The sequence below is a fragment of the Hordeum vulgare genome, chromosome 6H (genome assembly GCF_904849725.1).
Source record: "Hordeum vulgare subsp. vulgare chromosome 6H, MorexV3_pseudomolecules_assembly, whole genome shotgun sequence".
In the NCBI taxonomy this organism is placed as follows: domain Eukaryota; kingdom Viridiplantae; phylum Streptophyta; class Magnoliopsida; order Poales; family Poaceae; genus Hordeum; species Hordeum vulgare.
This window is the reverse complement of record NC_058523.1, coordinates 153,731,157-153,755,426: the sequence shown is the minus strand read 5'-3', so window position 1 is coordinate 153,755,426 and position 24,270 is coordinate 153,731,157.

Sequence of the window (24,270 nt, the reverse complement as noted above, 5' to 3'; positions counted from 1 at the left end):
CTAGAATGAGTGGATGGGGTACACGTGGGCCCCACAAGCCTGGTAGGCGCGGCCAGGGGGGTGTCCGCGCCTCCAGGGCTTGTGGCCCACTCGTGCAGCCCCGTGACTAGCTCTTCGTCTTAGTATTTTTCAAAAATTCTAGAAAAAATCGTACTTGATTTTCAGGACATTCAGAGAACTTCTATTTTCGGGGTACTTTTCTATGGGACGCAAAAAGCAGAAAACAGGGAAAACTAAACTAAATCTATCATTTTTCTTCTAAGCAACCGAAGGTGAAAGCTTGGAACAGAGGTTTGTAACTCCTCGATTCATCCATCTCATGGTCATCGAAAGAAATCCGGCAATGAGGTTGATCAAGTCTCCTTGACAAACATTTTCGAATCGCAAAAGGAAACGGAGAATTTTCGAATAGTCACTAGGTTACCTCAATGGGGATGTGCATATCCCCAACAAGCAAATCATACTTCATCTTGATAGTAGGTATAGGGCATTCAAAGCTCCCAATAAGAATCAATGAAGTTTTTTCGATAGCTTTGATGCAATGTACTCGATATTGTTTCTTCGGAAAGTGCACCGTATGCTCATTACCATTGACATGGAAAGTGACATTGCCTTTGTTGCAATCAATAACAGACCCTGCAGTGTTTAGAAAGGGTCTTCCAGTGATGACCGCCATGGCATCATCCTCGGGAATATCCAGAATAACAAAGTCCGTTAAGATAGTAACGTTCGCAACCACAACAGGTACATCCTCGCAAATGTCGATAGGGAAAGCAGTTGATTTGTCGGCCATTTGCAGAGAGATTTCAGTGGGTGTCAACTTGTCCAGTTCAAGTCTACGATAAAGAGAGAGAGGCATAACACTAACACCGGCTCCAAGGTCGCATAAAGGAGTTCTAACGTAGTTGCCTTTAATGGAGCAAGGTATAGTGGGCACATCGGGATCACCCAGTTTCTTAGGAGTTCCACCCTTGAAGGTGTAATTGGCAAGCATGGTGGAAATCTCAACCTCAGGTATCCTCCTCTTATTAGTCACAATATCCTTCATGTACTTGGCATAGGGAGACATTTTGAACATATCTGTCAAACGCATTTGCAAAAAGACATGTCTAATCATTTCAACAAATCGCTCAAAATCCTCATCATCTTTTTTCTTGGATGGTTTGGGAGGAAAGGGCATGGGTTTCTGAACCCATGGTTCCCTTTCTTTACCATGCTTCCTAGCTACAAAGTGATTCTTATCAGATCTCTTATTCTTAGGCTATGGGTTATCAAGATCAACATGTTCAATCTCCACATCCTTATCATTGCTAAGTTGAGCATCATGATGAACATCACTATTGATATTATCATTAGGCTCATGTTCATCACTGATTCCGTGACAGCAAACCTCCCCCTGCAACGGCACCAGAAGAATGCTGCTAGCACTCTCTAGCAATCAAAACTAGAAGAATGTTGTTGACGTCCCACCAGCGCGTGGGATCGCAGTAGTTTTCGAGGGTAGAGTATTCTACCCAAATTGGTTGATCGCCAAACAGGAGGTGAGAGGATACTCTCAAGTATTAGCATCTGAATGTGTCGGATTCAACCACACCTGAAAGATTAGTATCTGCAAGCAAAGTAGTAACAACAAAGTAGTATGATAACAACAGTGTCAGAAACGATCTGTTGACGGCAGATTATTCCTAACGATTGTATCAATGGCGCCAAGTTGCCTCGTTGACGGAAATTGTCTGTTCCCGTCAACGACCAGTGAAAAAGTATTGTAGCAGGTAGTAGCAGTGTAACGAGTAATAGCAGTGGCAAGGAACAACAGTAGTGACAGTAGCAGCAGAGCAAAGCAAGTAACATCAGTACTAGGACAAACTCGTAGGCAATGGGTCGGTGATTTGTTTGGATGATATTCATCATGCAACAGTTATAACACGGAGAGATATGTGGCTAGCTCCTGTTCATCAATGTGATGTAGGCATGCATTCCGTGTGTCGTCATACGTGCTTAGGGAAAAGAACTTGCATGACATCTATTGTCCATCCCTCCCGTGGCAGCGGGGTCCAAAAGGAAACTACGTGATATTAAGGTTCTCCTATTAATAAAGAACCAGACCAACGCATTAGCACTTGGTGAACACATGAACTCCTCAAACTATGGTCATCACCGGGTGTGGTTTCGGTTATTGTCACTCCGGGGTTGCCGGATCATAACACATAGTAGGTAACTACAACTTGCAAGATCGGATCTAAAACACACATATATTGGTGACAACATAATAATTTCAGATCTGAAATCATGGCACTCGGGCCCTAGTGACAAGCGTTAAGCATGGCAAAGTAGTAGCAACATCAATCTCAGAACATAGTGGATACTAGGGATCAATCCCCGTCAAAACTAACTCGATTACATGATAGATCTCATCCTACTCATCACCGCCCAGCGAGCCTACGAATAGATTACTCACGAACGACGAAGAGCTTCATGGAATTGGAGAGGGAAGAAGGTTGATGATGACGATGGCGACGATTTCCCCTCTCCGGAGCCCAAAACAGACTCCAGATCTGTCCTCCAGATGAAGAACAGGTTCTGGCGGCGCCTCCGTATCGCAAACGCGACGAAATCTTCTCTCTTGATTTTTTCTGGGATGAAAGTGAACTTATAGAGCTGAGATTGGGGGCGGCAGAACCACGTGGGCCCCACAAGCTTGCCATCCGCCACCACGGTGGGTGGCGATGGCAGGGCTTGTGGCCCACTGGCCCACCCCCTCAGTGGATCTTTGCGCACGTATTTTTTATATTTTCCAAAAAATATTCCCCGTAAATTTTCAAGACATTCTGAGAACTTTGATTTCTGCACAAAAAACAACACCAAGGCAATTCTGGTGAAAACAACGTCAGTCCAGGTTAGTTCCATTCAAATCATGCAAATTAGAGTCCAAAACAAGGGCAAAAGAGTTTGGAAAAGTAGATACGATGGAGACGTATCAATTCCCCCAAGCTTAAAACCTTGCTTGTCCTCAAGCAACTCAGTTGACAAACTGAGAGAGAAAGAAAAACTTTGACAAACTCTGTTTGATCTTGTTGTTGCAACTATGTCTAACTTATAACCAGAATTTCAGCAAGATCACAAGTTAACCACATAAGCAAGTGACACAAAGGTCTCACGGTAAACTAATATCAACGGCATAATCAGCTAACAAGCAAATAATAATGAGTTTCAAATACCAACACTTCAATCAAAACAAGCATGAAGCAATATGAATAGGTGGTATCTCGCTAGCTCTTTCTGAGACTGCAAAACATAAATGCAGAGCACTTTCAAAGATCAAGGGCTGACTAAACATTGTAATTCATAGCAACGAAGATCCAGTAATAGTCATACTCAATATCAATAAAAGCAAAGCATAAAAATGACAGTGGTGCTCTCTAATTGGTGCTTATAAAAGAGGAGGATGACTCGACAGGAAAATAAATAGACAGGCCCTTCGCAGAGGGAAGCATTGATTTGCAGAGGTGCCACAGCTCAAGCTTTGAAAACAGAGATAATAATTTTGGGTGGCATGCTTTCATTGTCAACTCAATGACCAAGAGTTCTCAATATCTTCCATGCTACTCATGCTATAGGCGGTTCCCAAACAGAAAAGTAAAGTTTTAACTCCCCCACCACCAATCAATCACACTCCACAGCTAGCCGAATCCCCGGGTACCATCGATACTAACATCTATCCGGGGGGAGTCTTGTTTTACAGTTATGTTTTCGATTTAAGCGTGGAACTCGACATTCCAATTACCGGTCCCTTTCTCGTGAATGACAGTGAATAAACACATGTCGAGGATAACACTCCTAGCATGGAAGATACCAATAGCCCCCTGTCACCACATGAGCGGTTCGGGCATGCAAAACAGATTATTTCTTGAAGATTTAGAGAGTGGCACATGCAAATTTACTTGGAACGGCAGGTAGGTACCGCAAATAGATAGGTATGGTGGACTCCCATGGAAAAACTTTTGGGTTTATGGAAGTGGATGTACTAGCAGTATTCCTCTTAGTACAAGTGAAGGCTAGCAAAAGACTGGGAAGCGACCAACTAGAGAGCGACAACAGTCATCAAGATGCAATGAGTTTGACTAACATTGAATGCACGCATGAACAGGATATAAGTCACCATGAACACTAAAATCATAGAGGCTACGTTGATTTTGTTTCAACTACATGCATGAACATGCGCCAAGTCAAGCCACTTGAATCATTCAAAGGAGAATACCATCCTGTCATACTACATCATAGTCATCTCAAAATCTATGTTGGCATTCAAGACAAACCATTATATGCTCTCACCTAGTTAAGCATGGCATCAGAAACTATGATATCTAAGTTGTCATTGCAAACATGGTTCTCTCACAACAAAGCTGAATCTGGGATGACAAGCTAGTCATATTTACAAAAACAAAATAGATAGAGTTCATACCAGCTTTTCCAGTCTCAGTCACTTCATCATATATCATCATGATTGCCTTTCATTTGCACGATCGAACGATGTGAACAATAATAAGAGCATTGGACTAAGCTGAATCTGCAGGAAAACACAAAGGAGAAGACAAAGTAATATGGCTCTTTGAAAGCTAAACAAGTATGCATGCAAGAACCACTAAATATTGCAAACAATATCTTCTACCTTGACCCAAAGAAAAAGAAAACTATTTACACGTGAAAACTCCCAACAAGCAAAAGAAGAAAGAAAAATCTTTTTGGGTTTTCTCAAAAGGACACAAAACAGGAAAACAAAAATAAACTAGCAAGGATAATACAGTGGCAAAGTGTGAACACCGGCTAACAAAGCGAAAGCATAAGCATGAATGTAAGGTCGGTGAGAACACGTACTCCCCCAAGCTTAGGCTTTTGGCCTAGCTTTGTCTACTCCCATGGATGGTCCTCGCGAAACCCAAAATCATAATGGCTGTTATACGGGAGTGCTGCAGCCATTGCCTGAATAGCTGCCTCACGAAGTCGAGCAGCCGTCGCCTCCCTCTCATACTCCTCTGCTTCTCCTATGGTTATGTAGTATCTTCATTTTACCTGAAAGTCAAAGAAAGCAGGAGCAGGAAGGGTAATATGGAAAACACGCTGCCGGTTAAATATCAAGCGGTATAGGAGGGATCCATGATCTCTCTCAAGGAACTGGTAGCGTGTTAGAGAGACACGATCAAGGTAGGTTGTACAGAGAGGAGGGTCTTCTGAGCGGATGGATACTCCAAGAAAATTTGCTAAGCGTGTAGCATAAACTCCACCAAAGAAATCCCCCTCACTGGCATTATTATTTAGCCTCCTTGTTATTATAACTCCCATATTGAAGTTCCTGTCACCTGTTACTGCGCTCTTAAGGATACTAAGGTCGGAAGCCCATAGGTGACAATGTGCACCCTTGCCGTTAATGCACCTACCTATGAAGAGGGTAAAGTAGTGCAAGGCAGGGAAATGGATGCTTCCAATGGTGGCTTGCGTGATATCTCTGGTTTCTCCAACAGTTATACTGGAGACAAAGTCTCTGACCGAAAACTTAGAAGGATCATTAATACTACCCCCATCGGGTATCTTGCAAATCCTATTGAAATCCTCCAAATCCATGGCGTAGGATTTATCGTAAAGATCAAACAGTATGGATGAGTCACGACCAACTGAAAATTTAAATCTACGCACGAAAGAGGCAGTGAGCATAACATACTGTTCACATTTGTCTGATTGGAATTCTTCTAACCCGGCATTGCGGACAAGTGTATCAACCTCATCCTTGAAACCTGCTTCGATCATGAACTAATCGGAAGGCCATTCACATGGTTGTACCGGTGCGTCCCTTAGTTGAAAAGGTTTAGGCTCCCGAAAAGAAAGATGGGGACCCTTCTTACTTGAGGAACCACCATGAAACTTCCTCCTGAACATAATTTCCTTTTGCTGAAATTTTTGAAGTTCAAGAGAAAAGTGAATGAAGGCCAACCAGACCTTGTAGCAACTACTCCTACTAGTGCCTAGAGACCATATCACGCACTAAAACTACTTGGGACCAGCTAAAATCAACATTTGTAGCTCAAGAACAGGGTCACCAAGGTAGCTAGAATACGCGAAGGATAAAGCACTAGAGCAAAAACTAATTGGACCAATGGAGGAGTCACTTACCAAGGAGTAATTTCCCCAAAACGGTTCGGAGAATGGTGCTTTGAGCAAGGAGATCGAAAATCACAGCCAAATGAGCAAGAACACGGGTTTGAGCTACGAAACATTTTTTTTCTGGAGGTGGAAGAAGAGGATGAGAGCTGGAATGAGTGGAGGAGGTCCCTGTGGGTCCCACAAGCTTGCTAGCCACCACCAGGGAGGTGGCGGTGGCAGGGCTTGCGGCCCACTGGTCTGGCCCCCAGGCCAGCTCTCAGGCCCAGTGATTTTCAAAAATTCTATAAAAAATCATACTAAATTTTCAGGACCATCGGAGAACTTTTATTTTCGAGGAATTTTTCTCCGGGACGATAAAATAGAAAACAGGAAAAACTAAACTAAATCTATCATCTTTCTTCTAAGCAACAGAAAATGAAAGCTCAAAACAGAGGTATGTGACTCTTTGATTCATCCATTTCATGGTCATCGAAAGAAATCCGTCAATGGGGTTGATCAAGTCCTCATGACAAAACCTTCTCGAATCGCAAGAGAGAACGGAGAATTTCCGAATAGCCACTAAGTCACCTCAATGGGGATATGTATCTCCCCAACAAGCAAATCATACTTCATCTTGACACGAGGAATAGGGCATTCAAATCTCCCAATAAGAATCGATGAAGTCTTTCGATAGCATTGATGCAATGTACTTGATATCGTTTCTTCGGAAAGTGCACTGTGTGCTCCTTACCGTTGACATGGAAAGTGACATTGCCTTTGTTGCAATCTATAACAGCCCCTGCAGTATTTAAAAAGGGTCTTCCAAGGATGACAACCATGGCATCGTCCTCGGGAATATCCAAGATAACAAAGTCTGTTAAGATAGTGGTGTTAGCAACCACAACAGGCACATCCTCGCAAATGCCGATGGGGAAGGCAGTTGATTTGTCGGCCATTTGCAGAGAAATTTCAGTGGGCGTCAACTTATCCAATTCAAACCTACGATAAAGAGAGAGCGGCACAACACTAACACTGGTTCCAAGGTCACATAAGGTAGTTCTTACATAGTTTCCTTTAATGGAGCAAGGTATAGTGGGCACTCCGGGATCACCAAGTTTCTTAGGAGTTCCACCTTTGAAAGTGTAGTTGGCAAGCATGGTGGAGATCTTAAGATCTGGTATCTTCCATTTATTAGTCACGATATCTTTCATGTACTTGGCATACAGAGACATCCTGAGCATATCAGTTAACCGCATCTGTAGAAAGACGGGTCTTATAATCTCAACGAAGCGCTCAAAATCCTCATCATCCTTTTCATTGGATGGCTCTGAGGAAAGGGCATAGATCTCTGAACCCATGGCTCCCTTTCTTTACCATGCTTCCTAGCAGTTAAGTCATTCTTATCGTATCTCTTAGGTTGTGGGTTATCAGGAATAACCGTAGGTTCAATCTCCATATCCTCATCATTGCTAGGTTGAGCATTATTATGAACATCACTGTCCATATTGTCACCAGGTTCATGTTCATCACCAGATTGTGTTTCTGCATCAGACGCAGAAATATCATTAGGTTCTTCACGTGTGACAGTATTTGGTGAACTGGCATGTAGGTTTCTATCATCCTTCTTCTTCTCCTTAGGATGACTGGGTGTATCAGCATTAATTCCTTGAGAATCTTGATCAATTCTCTTAGGATGACCTTCAGGATACAAAGGTTCCTGAGTCATATTGCCTCCTCTAGTAATGACACTGACAGAGTTGTCATTTAATTTATTGAGCAGGTTATTCTGAGCTTTAAGTACTTGTTCTACCTGAGTAGTAATCATAGAGGCATGTTTACTCAGAAGCTTCAGATCATTGACATTTCTGTCTACACAAGCACTTAAATGGCTAAGCATACGAGTACTTTGTTCCAAGTATCTGCTAACATAATCATTGAAACTCTGTTGTTTGGCAACAAAGTTGTCAAATTCATCAAAGGAAAATCACTCTCATCAAACCTACGCAGAGAATTCACTTCTACTACTTGTATCGGGTTATCGAGACCATGGATCTCTTCGATAGGTGGTAGATTTTTGACATCTTCAGATCTAATGCCTTTCTCTTGCATAGATTTCTTGGCTTCTTGCATATCTTCGGGACTGAGGAATATAATACCTCTTTTCTTCGGAGTTGGCTTAGGAGGTGGTTCGGGAATAGTCCAAGCATTATCGTTGATCAAGATGTTATTCAGTAGGGTCTCAGCTTGTTCTACAGTTTGTTCCCTAAAAACACAACCGACACAACTATCAAGGTGGTCTCTAGAAGCATCGGTAAGTCCGTTATAGAATATATCAAGTATCTCATTCTTCTTAAGTGGGTGATCAGGCAAAGCATTCTGTAGCTAGACGAGCCTCCCCCAAGCTTGTGGGAGACTCTCTTCTTGGAGTTGAGCAAAGTTGTATATTTCCTGCAAGGCAGCTTGCTTCTTATGGGCAAGGAAATATTTTTCACAGAAGTAATAGACCATATCCTGGGGACTACTCACACATCCAGGAGCAAGAGAGGTGAACCAGGCTTTAGCGTCATCCTTTAGAGAGAAAGAAAACAGCTTAAGGATATAGTAGTGGCGGATCTTCTCCTCACTAGTGAAAAGGGTGGCTATATCGTGTAGTTTGGCAAGATGGGCTACGACCGTGTCAGACTCATAACCGTGAAAAGGATCAGATTCGACTAGAGAGATTACCTGAGGATCGATAGAGAATTCATAATCCTTATCGATGATAAAGATAGGTGAAGTGGCAAACTTCGGGTCGTATTTCATCCAAGCTTTTAGAGATTTTTTACTTCCACTTGAGAAGTACTTTCTTAGCGTCATAGGCAGCCTTACACGCAAGAAAATCCTCAGCTATCTCTCCCTCCATAACGTAACCCTCAGGTATATCAGGGAATTCATATCTAGGAGAGATAGATCTAGCAGGAGCAAAAGAAGGTTCTATCTCAATAGTATCGGCAGTTTCAGAAGCATCATGAGCATTGGCAGTAACTCTAGCAATATGAGCATCAAGGAATACCCCTAGTGGCATATCAGGCAAAATAGCATCTCTAGCATCATCAGGCAAAGCAGTATCAAGCATAGCATCTCTAACAGTGTCAGGCATAACATCATCAGGCATAGTATCAAGCATAGCATCTCTAGCAGTATCAAGCATAGCATCATCAGGCATACTATCAAACATAGCATCTGTAGCAGTAGCATCATAAGCATCATGAAGCACAGGTGACATATCAAGATTTCTAGCAGAAGATGATGTCGCAAACTTACTCATAACTGAAGGTGAATCAAGTGCAGAGCTAGATGGAAGTTCCTTACCTCCCCTCGTAGTTGAGGGCAAGACTTTGGTTTTCAGATCCTTCAGATTCTTCATAGTGATCAGCAGATATAAATCCCAAGTGACTCAGAGAATATAGCAATACCTCCCCAGCAACGGCGCCAGAAAAATGCTGATTCCGTGACAGCAGACCTCCCCCTGCAACGGCACGAGAAGAATGCTGCTAGCACTCTCCGGCAATCGAAACTAGAAGAATGTTGTTGACGTCCCACCAGCGCGTGGGATCGCAGTAGTTTTCGAGGGTAGAGTATTCTACCCAAATTGGTTGATCGCCAAACAGGAGGTGAGAGGATACTCTCAAGTATTAGCATCTGAATGTGTCGGATTCAACCACACCTGAAAGATTAGTATCTGCAAGCAAAGTAGTAACAGCAAAGTAGTATGATAACAACGGTGTCAGAAACGATCTGTTGACGGCAGACTATTCCTAACGATTGTATCAATGGCGCCAAGTTGCGTCGTTGACGGAAATTGTCTGCTCCCGGCAACGACCAGCGAAAAAGTATTGTAGCAGGTAGTAGCAGTGTAACGAGTAATAGCAGTGACAAGGAACAACAGTAGTGACAGTAGCAGCAGAGCAAAGCAAGTAACAGCAGCAGTAGGACAAACTCGTAGGCAATGGGTCGGTGATTTGTTTGGACGATATTCATCATGCAACAGTTATAACATGGAGAGACATGTGGCTAGCTCCCGTTCGTCAATGTGATGTAGGCATGCATTCCGTGTGTCGTCATCCTGCTTAGGGAAAAGAACTTGCATGACATCTATTGTCCATCCCTCCCGTGGCAGCGGGGTCCAAAAGGAAACTACGGGATATTAAGGTTCTCCTTTTAATGAAGAACCGGACCAACGCATTAGCACTTGGTGAACACATGAACTCCTCAAACTTTGGTCATCACGGGGAGTGGTTCCGGTTATTGTCACTCCGGGGTTGCCGGATCATAACACATAGTAGGTAACTACAACTTGCAAGATCAGATCTAAAACACACATATATTGGTGACAACATAATAATTTCAGATCTGAAATCATGGCACTCGGGCCCAAGTGACAAGCATTAAGCATGGCAAAGTAGTAGCAACATCAATCTCAAACATAGTGGATACTAGGGATCAATCCCCGTCAAAACTAACTCGATTACATGATAGATCTCATCCTACTCATCACCGCCCAGCGAGCCTACGAATAGATTACTCACGAACGACGAAGAGCTTCATGGAATTGGAGAGGGAAGAAGGTTGATGATGACGATGGCGATGATTTCCCCTCTCCGGAGCCCAAAACGGACTCCAGATCTGCCCTCCAGATGAAGAACAGGTTGTGGCGGCGCCTCCGTATCGCAAACGCGATGAAATCTTCTCTCTTGATTTTTTCTCGGACGAAAGTGAACTTATAGAGCTGAGATTGGGGGCGGCAGAGCTACGTGGGCCCCACAAGCTTGCCATCCGCCACCAGGGGGTGTCGGTGGCACGGCTTGTGGCCCACTGGCCCACCCCCTCAGGTGGATCTTTGCGCAGGTATTTTTCATATTTTCCAAAAATATTCCCCGTAAATTTTCAGGATGTTCTGAGAACTTTGATTTCTGCACAAAAAACAACACCAAGGCAATTCTGCTGAAAACAGCGTCAGTCCAGGTTAGTTCCATTCAAATCATGCAAATTAGAGTCCAAAACAAGGGCAAAAGAGTTTGGAAATGTAGATACGATGGAGACGTATCAATCACCAGATTGTGTTTCGGCATCAGAGACAGAGACATCGTTTGGACTCTCACGTGTAACAGCAACAGGGTTGCTAGCGTGCAAATTCCTATCATCTTTCTTCTTCTTCCTAGGATGACTAGGTGCATCAGTGCTAACTCCTTGAGAATCTTGTTCAATTCTCTTGGGATGACCCTCGGGATACAAAGGTTCCTGGGTCATTCTACCGCCTCTAGTGACGACTCTAATAGAATTGTCATTCAACTCATTGAGCAAGTCATTTTGAGCTTTAAGTACTTGTTCTACTTGAGTAGTAACCATAGAGGCATGTTTACTCAAGAGCATAAGATCATTAACATTTCTGTCCACACAAGCACTTAAATGACTAAGCATACGAGCATTCTGTTCCAATTGTCTACTAACATAATCATTGAAACTTTGTTGTTTGGCAACAAAGTTATCAAATTCATCCAGGCATAAGCTAGTAGGTTTATCAAAAGGAATATGACTCTCATTGAATATACGAAGAGAATTTACCTATACTACTTGTATCAGGTTATCGAGACCATGGATCTCTTCGATAGGTGGTTAATTTTTGACATCTTCAGATTTAATGCCTTTCTCTTTCATAGATTTCTTAGCTTCTTGCATATTGATAACCCACAAGTGTAGGGGATCGCAACAGTTTTCGAGGGTAGAGTATTCAACCCAAATTTATTGATTCGACACAAAGGGAAGATAAAGAATATTCTCAAGTATTAGCAGTTGAGTTTGTCAGTTTTAACCACCCCTGAAAGATTAGTGTCTGCAAGCAAAGTATCAGTAGCAAAGTAGTATGATAGCAACGGTGTCACAAAAAGATCTGTTGACGGCAGACTATTCCTAACTGTTGTATCAATGGCGCCAGTAAATAGCACGTGGACGGGGAACTATTCTTACCCGGCAACGGCTCCAGAAAAGTCTTGCAACAAGTAACACCAAAGTAGCAAGTAACAATAGTAGTGACAGCAGTAGCAAGGAACAACATTAGTGACAACACTAGCAGCAGCAGTAGTAATAGCAGAATAACATCAGTAACAGCAGTAGTAGCAGCAAAGTAACATAGCAAGGACCAGTAGTAAAAGACTCGTAGGCAGTGGATCGGTGATGGATGAGTATGACGGATGTGATTCATCATGTAACAGCTATAACACGGAGAGATATGTAACTACCTCCCGTTCGTCAATCTAATGTAGGCATGTATTCCGTATGTAGTCATACGTGCTTAGGGAAAAGAACTTACATGACATCTATTGTCCATCCCTCCCATGGCAGCGGGGTCCTAATGGAAACTACGGGATATTAAGGTTCTCCTTTTAATAAAGAACCGGACCAACGCATTAACACTTGGTGAATACATGAACTCCTCATAATATGGTCATCTCCGGGAGTGGTTCCAGCTATTGTCACTCGGGTGTTGCCGGGTCATAACACATAATTGGTGACTACAACTTGCAAGATAGGATCTAAAACACACATATATTGGCGACAACATAATAGGTTCAGATCTGAAATCATGGCACTCGGGCCCTAGTGACAAGCATTAAGCATGGCAAAGTAGTAGCAACATCAATCTCAGAACATTGTGGATACTAGGGATCAATCCCCGTCAAAACTAACTCGATTACATGATAGATCTCATCCAACTCATCACCGTCCAGCAATCCTACAATGAGATTACTCACGAACGGTGAAGAGCATCATGGAATTGTCGATGGAGGAAGGTTGATGATGACGATGGCGACGATCTCCCCTCTCCGGAGCCCAAAACGGACTCCAGATCTGCCCTCCATATGAAGAACAGGAGGTGGCGGCACCTCCGTAACGTAAAACGCAATGAATCCTTCTCCCTGATTTTTTTCCAGGCGAGACGGAATAAATAGAGCTGAGTTTGGAGGCAGTGGTGCCACATGGGCCCCACAAGCCCTCACGGTGCGACCTAGGGGGTGGCCGCGGCCTAGGGGTTTGTGGCCCACTAGCACACCGCCTCCGGTGGATCTTTGCGTAGGTATTTTTCAATAATTCCAGAAAAATTCTCCGTAAAATTTTAGGACATTCCGAGAACTTTTATTTCTGCACAAAAACAACACCATGGCAATTCTGCTAAAAACAGCGTTAGTCCGGGTTAGTTCCATTCAAACCATGCAAATTAGAGTCCAAAACAAGGGCAAAAGAGTTTGAAAAAGTAGATACGACGGAGACGTATCAACTCCCCCGAGCTTAAAGCCTTGCTTGTCCTCAAGAAATTCAGTTGACAAACTCAAAAATGAGGGAGGTGCTCTCTAATTGGTGCTTTTATAAGAAGAGGATGACTCAACAGGAACATAAATAGACAGGCCCTTCGCAGAGGGAAGCATTGATTTGCAGAGGTGCGAGAGCTGAAGCTTTGAAAACATAGATAATAATTTTGGGTGGCATGCTTTCATTGTCAACGGAATGACTAAGAGTTCTCAACATCTTCCACGCTACACATGCTATAGGCGGTTCCCAAAGAGAAAAGTAGAGTTTTGACTCCCCCATTACCAATCAATCACACTCCACGGCTAGCCGAATCCTCGGGTACCGTCCATACCAACATCAATCCTGGGGGAGTTTTGTTTGCAATTATCTTTTCGATTTGAGCATGGAACTAGGAATTCCAATTACCAGCCCCTTTCTCGTGAATGATAGTGAATAAACACATATCGAGGATAACACGCCTAGCATGGAAGATACCAATAGCCCTCTGTGACCACATGAGCGGTTCGGGCATGCAAAACAGATTATTTCTTGAAGGTTTAGAGAGTGGCACATGCAAATTTACTTGGAACGGCAGGTAGATACCGCATATAGGTAGGTATGGTGGACTCATATGGCACAACTTTGGGTTTATGGAAGTGGATGCACAAGCAGTATTCCCGCTTAGTACAAGTGAAGGCTAGCAAAAGACTGGGAAGCGACCAACTAGAGAGCGACAACAGTCATCCAAATGCATTGAGATTAACTAACATTGAGTGCAAGCATTAGTAGGACATAAATCACCATGAACATGAACATCATAGAGGCTACGTTGATTTTGTTTCAACTACATGCGTGAACATTGGCCAAGTCAAGCCACTTGAATCATTCAAAGGAGGATACCGTCCTATCATACTACATCATAGTCATCTCAACATTCATGTGGGCATCCAAGACAAACCATTATAAGCTCCTAGCTAGGTAAGCATGGCCTAAGCAACTATGATCTCTAAGTTGTCATTGCAAACATGTTTCTCTCACAACAAAGCTGAATCAGGCATGATGAGCTAGTCATTTTACAAAAACAATATAGATTGAGTTCATACCAGCTTTTCCAGGCTCACTCACTTCATCATATATCGTCATTATTGCCTTTCACTTGCACGACCGAATGTTGTGAACAATAATAAGAGTGCTCGTGCATTGGACTAAAGCTGGAATCTGCAGGCAAACACAAAGGAGAAGACAAAGGAATATGGCAATTTGAAAGCTAAACATGTATGCATGCAAGAGCCACTAAACATTGTAACCATGGTCTTCTACCTTGACTCAAAGAAAAAGAAAACTATTTACACGGGAAAGCTCCCAACAAGAAAAAGAAGAAAAAGAAAATATTTTTGGTTTTTCTTCAAACTAGACAGACACACAAAAAGAAAACGAGAAAAAGAAAGTAAACTAGCATGGATGATACAGTGGCAAAGTGTGAACACCGGCTAACAAAGTGAAAGCATAAGCAAGAATATAAAGTCGGTGAGAACACGTACTCCCCCAAGCTTAGGCTTTGGGCCTAAGTTGGTCTACTCCCAAGGAGGTAAATAACCAGCTCCGGGGTACTCCGGAGTGGATTGAGGATGCCACTGCTGTGTGAGCTCCTCTGGCTCCCACTGATAAATTGGCGTCTGGTACTCGACTGACGGCTCGGGCATGGGCACATGTGGTTGGGCTAAGCCCCAATATGCGTAGATGTCCGAGGGCATAGTAATGTACCTGCCTACATGAAGATTGAACAAAGAAGGAGCAGGCAAAGTAATAGTCTCACGAGTACCCTGACTAAATACCAGGTTATAAATCATCCTTCTATTTATATCTCTATCAAGAAAGTCATGGCGAACCATGCTATCGTAATCTAGATATCTCTCGGGAAGAAGAACATCTTCTTCTTCCTCCAGTCTAATGGGTATCTCAAAGTGTCTGGCAAGACGGGTAGCATAGATACCTCCATAGACAACACCTTTAGAACGGTTCAGGTTCAACCGTTGAGCTACTATAGCGCCGAAGCTACAAGTTTTATCATTATAAAGGGCTTCGCGCAAGACCGCAAGATTTGGGGAACTAAGTGCCCAGCTTTCCCACGGCCAATCAAACATTTTCCCACAAATAGTGAGAAGGACCAAAGCACGGGGAAATGTATGCTAGCAGCTCTAGCGCAATACACTCCTCTCTCCTCTCCTACAACAATTGTATCGATGAAAGCTTCCAAGTCCCGTGGACGAGGTTCATGAATATCCCCAACGTAAGGTAATTCGCAAACATTGCAAAAATCTTGGAGTGACATGCGCTGGGGGATATCATAATGTTTGAACTCAACCATAGGAGGATTCATCCTCGGATAGAAGTTAAAGCTTTGTACGAAGATATTAGTGACGAGGAGGTATTGCGGACACTTATCTTCAACGAAGGCGGTAAGGCCTGCGTTTTCCATCAAGTGATAAAAGTCCTCATAAATTCCAGCGGCGCGTAAGAACACGTCATCTTGGCCACTTGCACGCTCGAACTTCTGCGACTCGAGGGACCTGATACTTGGGCTTCTTCTCACTCCCGTCATCCTTGGGGTCACGGCTTGAAGAGCCTCTTAAGAACCTCCTCACCTTTTCCCTTTTTTATCTCTGAAAATTTCTGAAATTTTTAGTGACTCTAAGGAAAAGTGAGTAAGGCTCAACAAAACTCATAGCAACTACTCCAACAAGTGCCTAGAGGCCATATTACACATCAAAACTACTTGGGACCAACTAGAATTAGCATGCAAAGCTCAAGAACATGGTCACCAATGCAGCAAAAAGACGCGAAGTATAAGGCACTAGAGCAAAAACTAATTGGACCAATGGAGGAGTCACTTACCAAGGAGTAATTTCCCCAAAACAGTTTGGAGAATGGTGATTTGAGCAAAGAGATCGAAAATCCCAGCAAGAGGAGCAAGAACACAGGTTTGAGCTGCGAAACGATTTTTTATGGAGGTAGGAGAAGCAGATGAGAGCAAGAATGAGTGGAGGGGGTGTCTGTGGGCCCCACAAGCCTAGGTCGCGCGGCCAGGGGGGTGCCCACGCCCCAAGGGCTTGTGGCCCACTGGTGCAGCTACCAGACAAGCTCTTCGTCTCAGTATTTTTCAAAAATTCCAGAAAAAATCATACTAGATTTTCACGGCGTTCGGAGAACTTTTATTTTCGGGGTACTTTTCTATCGGATGCTAAAACAGAAAACAGGGAAAAATAAACTAAATCTATCATTTTTCTTCTAAGCAACCAAAGGTGAAAGCTTGGAACAGAGGTTTGTGACTCCTCGATTCATCCATCTCATGGTCATCGAAAGAAATCTGCGAGTGAGGTTGATCAAGTCTCTTTGACAAACTTTTCCGAATCGCAAAAGCAGACGGAGAATTTTCGAAAAGTCACTAGGTTACCTCAATGGGGATGTGTATCTCCCCAACAAGCAAATCATACTTCATCTTTACACAAGGAATAGGGCATTCAAAGCTCCCAATAAGAATCGATGAAGTTTTTTTGATAGCATTGATGCAATGTACTCGATATTGTTTCTTCGGAAAGTGCACCGTATGCTCATTACCGTTGACATGGAAAGTGCCATTGCCTTTGTTGCAATCTATAACAGCCCCTGCGCTGTTTAAAAAGGGTCTTCCGAGGATGACCGCCATGGCATCATCCTTGAGAATATCCAAGATAACAAAGTCTGTTAAGATAGTGACGTTAGCAACCACAACAGGCACATCCTCGCAAATGCCGATAGGGAAAGAGTTGATTTGTCAGCCAGTTGCAGAGAGATTTCAGTGGGTGTCAACTTATCCAGTTCAAGTCTATGATAGAGAGAGAGAGGCATAACACTAACACCGGCTCCAAGGTCGCATAACGCAGTTCTAACGTAGTTGCCTTTAATGTAGCAAGGTATAGTGGGCACACTGGGATCACCTAGTTTCTTAGGAGTTCCACCCTTGAAGGTATAATTAGCAAGCATGGTGGAAATCTCAACCTTAGGTATCCTCCTCTTATTAGTCACAATATATTTCATGTACTTAGCATACGGAGACATTTTGAGCATATCTGTCAAACGCATTTGCAGAAAGACAGGTCTGATCATTTCAACGAATCGCTCAAAATCCTCATCATCCTTTTTCTTGGATGGTTTGGGAGGATAGGGCATGGGTTTCGGAACCCATGGTTTCCTTTCTTTACCGTGCTTCCTAGCAGTGAAGTCATTCTTATCGTATCTCTTAGTCTTAGGCTGTGGGTTATCAAGATCAACAAGTTCAATCTCCACATCCTTATCATTGCTAGGTTGAGCATCTTCAAGAACATCACTATTGATATTATCATTAGGCTCATGTTCATCACCAAATTGTGTTTTAGCATCAGAGACAAAGACATCGTTTGGACTCTCATGTGTAGCAGCAACAGGGTTGCTACCGTGCAGGTTCCTATCATCTTTCTTCTTCTTTCTAGGATGACTAGGTGCATCAGTCCTAACTCCTTGAGAATCTTGTTCAATTCTCTTCGGGTGTCCCTCCGGATAGAAAGGTTCCTGGGTCATTCTACCACCTCTAGTAACGACTCTGACAGAATTGTCATTCAACTCATCGAGCAAGTCATTCTGAGCTTTAAGTACTTGTTCTACCTGAGTAGCAACCATAGAGGCATGTTTACTCAGAAGCTTAAGATCATTGACATTTCTGTCCACACAAGCACTTAAATGACTAAGAATACGAGCATTCTATTCCAATTGTCTGCTAACATAATCATTGAAACTCTGTTGTTTGGCAACGAAGTTATCAAATTCATCCATGCATAAGCTAGCAGGTTTATCAAAAGGAATATCACTCTCATCAAACCTACGCAGAGGATTTACTTCTACTACCTGTATCGGGTTATCGAGACCATGGATCTCTTCGATAGGTGGTAGATTTTTGACATCTTCATATTTAATGCCTTTCTCTCGCATAGATTTCTTGGCTTCTTGCATATCTTCAGGACTGAGGAATAGAATACCTCTTTTCTTCGGAGTTGGCTTAGGAGGGTGTTCGGGAATAGTACAAGCATTCTCATTGCACAAGATGTTATTCAGTAGAATCTCAGCTTGTTCTACAGTTCATTCCCTAAAAACACAACCAGCACAACTATCTAGGTGGTCTTTGGAAGCATCGGTAAGTCCATTATAGAAGATATCAAGTATTTCATTCTTCTCAAGAGGGTGATCAGGCAAAGCATTCAGTAGCTGGATGAGCCTCCCCCAAGCTTGTGGGAGACTCTCTTCTTCAGCTTGAGCAAAGTTGTATATTTCCTGCAAGGCAGCTTGCTTCTTATGGGCAGGGAAATAATTTTCAGAGAAGTAGTAGACCATATCCTGGGGGCTACGCACACAACAAGGAGCAAGAGAAGTGAACCAGGTCTTAGCATCATCCTTTAGCGAGAAAGGAAACAGCTTGAGGATATAGTAGTGGCGGATCTTTTCCTCACTAGTGAATAGGGTGGCTATATCGTGCAGTTTGGTAAGATGGGCTACAAACATTTCAGACTCATAACCGTGAAAAGGATCAGATTCGACTAGAGTGATTAACTTAGGGTCGACAGAGAATTCATAATCCTTTTCGGTCACAAAGATAGGCGAAGTAGCAAACTTCAGGTCGTATTTCATCCTAGCGTTCAGAGATTTTTCTTTCCACTTGCGTAGTAATTTCTCAACATCATAGCTATCCTTACACGCAAGAAAGTCCTCAGCTATCTCTCCCTCCATAACATAGCGTTCAGGCATAACAGGCAATTCAGGCATAGTAGCAGGTTCTACTTCAATAGTATCAACAGTTTCAGAAGTATGATCACGTCTAGCAGCAACTCTAGCAATTTGTGCATCAAGGAATGCACCTAGTGGCAAAGCAGTATCAGGCATAGCATCATTAGGCATAGTATCAAGCATAGCATCATCAGGCATAGTATCAAGCATAGCATCATCAGGCATAGTATCAAGCATAGCATCATCCGGCATAGGCGACATATCAAGATTTCTAGCAGGAGGCGAAGTCGCAAACTTACTCAAAACTGAAGGTGAATCAAGTGCAGAGCTAAATGGCAGTTCCTTACCTCTCCTCGTAGTGGAAGGCAAGATTTCAGTTCTTGGATCTTTCAGATTCCTCATAGTGATCAGCAGACGTCAATCCCAAGTGACTCATAGAATATAGCTGTGCTTCCCCGACAACGGCGTCAGAAAATAGTCTTGATAACCCACAAGTGTAGGGGATCACAACAGTTTTCGAGGGTAGAGTATTCAACCCAAATTTATTGATTCGACACAAAGGGAAGCGAAAGAATATTCTCACGTATTAGCAACTGAGATTGTCAGTTTAAACCACACCTGAAAGATTAGTGTCTACAAGCAAAGTATCAGTAGCAAAGTAGTATGATAGCAACAGTGTCAGAAAAAGATCTGTTGACGGCAGACTATTCCTAACTATTGTATCAATGGCGCTAGTAAATAGCACGTGGACGGGGAACTATTCTTCCCCGGCAACAGCCCTAAAAAAGTATTGCAACAAGTAACCGCAAAGTAGCAAGTAACAGCAGTAGTGACAGCAGTAGCAAGGAACAAAAGTAGTGACAGCAGTAGCAACAACAGTAGTAACATCAGAATAACAGCAGTAACATCAGTAGTAGCAGCAAAGTAACGTAGCAAGGACCAGTAGTAAAAGACTCATCGGCAATGGATCGGTGATGGATGAGTATGACAGATGTGATTCATCATGTAACAACTATAACACGGAGAGATATGTAACTAGCTCCCGTTCGTCAATCTAATGTAGGCATGTATTCCGTATGTAGTCATACGTGCTTAGGGAAAAGAACTTGCATGACATCTATTGTCCATCCGTCCCGTGGCAGCGGGGTCCTAATGGAAACTACGGGATATTAAGGTTCTCCTTTTAATAAAGAACCAGACCAACGCATTAACACTTGGTGAATACATGTGGTTCCGGCTATTGTCACTCCGGTGTTGCTGGGTCATAACACATGGTAGGTGACTACAACTTGCAAGATAGGATCTAAAACACACATATATTGGCGACAACATAATAGGTTCAGATCTGAAATCATGGCAATCGGACCCTAGTGACAAGCATTAAGCATTGCAAAGTAGTAGCAACATCAATCTCAGAACATTGTGGATACTAGGGATCAATCCCCGTCAAAACTAACTCAATTACATGATAGATCTCATCCAACTCATCACCGTCCAGCAAGCCTACGATGAGATTACTCACGAACGGTGAAGAGCATCATGGAATTGTCGATGGAGGAAGGTTGATGATGACGATGGCAACGATTTCCCCTCTCCGGAGCCCGAAATGGACTCCAGATGTGCCCTCCAGATGAAGAACAGGAGGTGGCGGCGCCTCCGTATCGTAAAACACGATGAATCCTTCTCCCTGATTTTTTTTTCCGGGCGAGACGGAATAAATAGAGCTGAGTTTGGAGGCGGTGGTGCCACGTGGGCCCCACAAGCACTCACGCGCGGCCTATGGGGTTGGCCGCGGCCCAGGGGCTTGTTGCCCACTCGCACACCTCCTCCGGTGGATCTTTGCGCATGTATTTTTCATTAATTCCAGAAAAATTCTCCATAAATTTTCAGGACATTCCAAGAACTTTTATTTCTGCACAAAAATAACACCATGGCCATTCTGCTGAAAACAGCGTTAGTCTGGGTTAGTTCCATTCAAATCATGCAAATTAGAGTCCAAAACAAGGGCAAAAGAGTTCGGAAAAGTAGATACGACGGAGACGTATCACATATCTTCAGGACTGAGGAATAGGATACCGCTTTTCTTCGGAGTTAGCTTAGGAGGTGGTTCGGGAATAGTCCAAGCATTCTCATTGCACAAGATATTATTCAATAGGATCTCAGCTTGTTCTACGGTTCGTTCCCTAAAATCACAACCGGCACAACTATCTAGGTGGTCCTTAGAAGCATTGGTTAGTCCATTATAGAAGATATCTAATATTTCATTCTTCTCAAGAGGGTGATCAAGCAAACCATTCAGTAGCTAGACGAGCCTCCCCCAAGCTTGTGGGAGACTCTCTTCTTCAACTTGCACAAAGTTGTATATTTCCTGCAAGGCAGCTTGCTTCTTATGGGCAGGGAAATATTTCTCAGAGAAGTAGTAGATCATATCCTGGGGGCTACGCACACAACCAGGAGCAAGAGAAGTGAACCAAGTATTAGCATCATCCTTTAGCGAGAAAGGAAACAACTTAAGGATATAGTAGTGGCAGATCTTTTCCTCACTCGTGAATAGAGTGGCTATATCGTGCAGTTTGGTAATATGGCCAATAACAGTTTCACACTCATAACCATGAAAAGGATCAGATTCGACCAGAGTGATTAACTCAGGGTCGACAAAGAATTCATAATCCTTATCGGTCACAAATATAGGCAAAGTATCAAACTTCGGGTCGTATTTCATCCTAGCGTTCAGAGATTTTTCTTTCCACTTGCGCAGTAATTCCTCAGCATCATAGCTATCCTTACAAGCAAGAAAGTCCTCAACTATCTCTCCCTCCATAACATAACCCTCAGGCATAACAGGCAATTCATATCTAGGAGAGCTAGTTCTAACAAGCAAAATAGCAGGTTCTACCTCAATAATCTCAGCAGTTTCAGAAGTATCATCACATCTAACAACAACTCTAGCAATTTGTGCATCAAGGAATGCACCTAGTGGAAAAGCAGTATCAAGCATAGCATCATCACAAGTATCATGGACATTAGAAGTAGCATCATCAAGCACACGCGACACATCAAAATTTCTAGCAGGAGGTGGTGTCGCAAACTTACTCATAACTGAAGGTGAATCAAGTGCAGAGCTAGATGGCAGTTCCTTACGTGTCCTCATAGTTGAGGGCTAGACTTCAGTTCTTGGATCTTTCGGATTCCTCATAGTGATCAGCAGATGTAAATCCCAAGTGACTGAGAGAATAGAGCTATGCCTCCCCGGCAACGGCGCCAGAAAAAGGCACGTTGACGGGAGACTATTCTTGACTTTGGCTTCCCCGACAACGGCGCCAGAAAAAGGTCTTGATAACCAATGATGTCAACTGTTCTTCCCCTTTGCAACGGCACCAGAAGAATGTTGTTAGCACTCTCCGGCAATCGAAACTAGAAGAATGTTGTTGACGCCCACCAGCGTGTGGGATCGTAGCAGTTTTCGAGGGTGGAGTATTCGACCCAAATTTGTTGATTCGCACGACGGGAGGTGAGAGAATACTCTCAAGTATTAGCAGCTGAATTTATCAGATTCAACGACACCTGAAAGATTAGTATCTGCAAGCAAAGTAGTAACAACAAAGTAGCGAGTAATGGCAGTGGCAAGGAACAACGATAGTGACAGCAGCAGAGCAAAACAAGTAACAGCAGTAGCAACGGTAGGACAAACTCGTAGACAATGGGTTGGTGATTTGTTTGGATGATATTCATCATGCAATAGTTATAACATGGAGAGATATGTGGCCAGCTCCCATTCGTCAATGTGATGTAGGCATGCATTCCGTGTGTCGTCATACGTGCTTAGGGAAAAGAACTTGCATGACATCTATTGTCCATCCCTCCCGTGGCAGCGGGATCCAAAAGGAAACTACGGGATATTAAGGTTCTCCTTTTAATAAAGAACCAGACCAACGCATTAGCACTTGGTGAACACATGAACTCCTCAAACTATGGTCATCACCGGGAGTGGTTCCGGTTATTGTCACTCCGGGGTTGCCGGATCATAACACATAGTAGGTAACTACAACTTGCAAGATCGGATCTAAAACACACATATATTGGTGACAACATAATAATTTTAGATCTGAAATCATGGCACTCGGGCCCTAGTGACAAGCATTAAGCATGTCAAAGTAGTAGTAACATCAATCTCAGAACATAGTGGATACTAGGGATCAATCCCCATCAAAACTATCTCGATTACATGATAGATCTCATCCTACTCATCACTGCCCAGCGAGCCTACGAATAGATTACTCACGAACGGCGAAGAGCTTCATGGAAGTGGAGAGGGAAGAAGGTTGATGATGACTATGGCGACGATTTCCCCTCTCCGGAGCCCAAGACAGACTCCAGATCTGCCCTCCAGATGAAGAACATGTGGTGGCAGCGCCTCCGTATCGCAAACACGATGAAAACTTCTCTCTTTATTTTTTCTGGGACGAAAGGGGACTTATAGACCTGAGGTTGGGGGCGGCAGAACCGTGTGGGCCCCACAAGCCTGCCCACCGCCACCAGGGGGTGGTGGTGAAGCCAGGACTTGTGGCCCACTAGCCCACCCCCTCAGGTGGAACTTGGTGCATATATTTTTTATATTTTCCAAAACTGCTCCCCGTAAATTTTCAGGACGTTTGGAGAACTTTGATTTCTGCACAAAAAAACACCAAGGCAATTCTGCTGAAAACAACGTCAGTCCAGGTTAGTTCCATTCAAATCATGCAAATTAGAGTCCAAAACAAGGGCAAAAGAGTTTGGAAATGTAGGTACGATGGAGACGTATCAACCAACAAGTATAGGGGATGGCAACCGTTTTCGAGGGTAGAGTATTCAACCCAAATTTATTGATTCGAGACAAGGGGAAGCCAAAGAATATTCTCAAGTATTAGCAGTTGAGTTGTCAATTCAACCACACCTGAAAGACTTAGTATCTGCAGAAAAGTATCAGTAGCAAGGTAATATGATAGCAACAGTAGCAACGGTAACCAGTAGCAGCAA